Source organism: Octodon degus, unplaced genomic scaffold, assembly GCF_000260255.1.
Source record: "Octodon degus isolate 3935 unplaced genomic scaffold, OctDeg1.0 scaffold00010, whole genome shotgun sequence".
Classification (NCBI taxonomy): Eukaryota; Metazoa; Chordata; class Mammalia; order Rodentia; family Octodontidae; genus Octodon; species Octodon degus.
Genome location: NW_004524586.1, coordinates 19,611,142 through 19,612,737, shown reverse-complemented (window position 1 = coordinate 19,612,737; position 1,596 = coordinate 19,611,142).

Below are 1,596 nucleotides of genomic sequence, written 5' to 3'. Positions count from 1 at the left end.
TAAATTGAAATTTGCATTATAAGACACCCTCTCTCTACAAAAGTGCAAGAAAAATTATGTAAATTTGTTGGCAGCATAATTGGCCTGAACTGACATGAAGTTATGAATAATCTTAGTGTGAAATTTCAATATTTATGCATTTTTTGTTTTGTCTGACTTTTTAAAATTAATTTTATTTTGTCTGACTTTGGATGCTGCCTCAGATGCAAAAGAAGTGCTGGGGAAGGTACAGAGGAAGTATTCCTGAATGTGAACAGGAAACTGAATTCTGAAGGCCATCAGGCCCCAAGGATAAAGGATTGTGGCACAACCTTCCCCTGAAACCTGGCAAGGAGCAGGCACTAATAAGTACTTATTCAGTGAGGAAACTCTGATTCACCCTCATGACCTCCAGCTGTTGGCCTGTGAGGCCTAAGAAAGTGTTGACCCTTATTTCCTGCGCTTCTGGGGCATTCAATACTTCTACCAGTCTTTTAGGGTTGTGTTTGCTTTGTGTGGTCTTGTTGGAGTCAGCTCTAAATTCATGTGATTAATAGTATTGTTGCCTAAAAGCAGCTACTTTTTCCCTTCTGTTTTTTCTGAAGCATTAGAAGCAAATAACTAAACTTGCATAAATTAACTGGCTATGAATGAAGTCTTAGGGTCTTTACATTTTTAGTCACCCTTTGTGTAACTATTTTGCCTGCTTAATGGGCCTATTTCCTGATTCACAATGTGTAGGAACAAAGAAGCAGTCTCATGACCACAAGTTACTATTTTACTATAAGCATGCACAAAGGGGTCTAGGAAATTAGAACTAAATTTTAAAATTAAGCACTATGTAAGTAAGCGTCTGGCTGGCGAGACAGCTCAGCGTTCTAAGCGCCTGCCTGGCAAGGGCAAGGACCCAGGTTTAATTCCTTGTACCACATGGCACACAGGCCCTGTGTGGTGCCTGCCACTGAAACCTGTAATCCCTGCGCGAGGGAGGCTGAGACAGGAGGATCACCACTAGACTAAGCTGCAAAGAGAAACCCTGTACCAAATAAAGAAAGTAAGGTTCCTGAGGCCAGGGTTTTTGTCTGTTTTGAGAGTGTACTCCCACAGCTTAAAACAATTAGAGGTGTGGAATACAGTGGATTTGTCCTCACATTTCCAGGAGATCCTGGATGGGCAGATTGGTAAACTGTGAAATGCCAGAATCAGAAACATCTGCCAGGTGTGGTAGTGCTGAAGGCCAGCCTGGGCTTCATAATGAACTTATGGCCAATGTGAACTACACAGAGAGACCATGCTTTCCCCTACCCCTTCCCCCCCAAAATAAGAAATGTAAATTTGGCCGATCAGTTCTTAAAAGATGGAAGGGAAAACCGTATCAGCAGCTTAATAGTGTGTCTTAAATTTTAGGCAAAAGAGAAAATATTTTAAGAGCCGGCCAAATAGTTCAGCGGACTACAGGGCCTGCAAGCAGGCGCCCAGCGCCTGCCAAGCCAGCTGCGCCCCCGGGGTGCGCTAAAACCACAATTGAGACTGGGCAGGGTGGCTGTAATCCCAACTCTTGGGAGGCTGTAAACAGACAGATCACTATGAGTCTGATCTAGTAGTGAGACCCTGAAC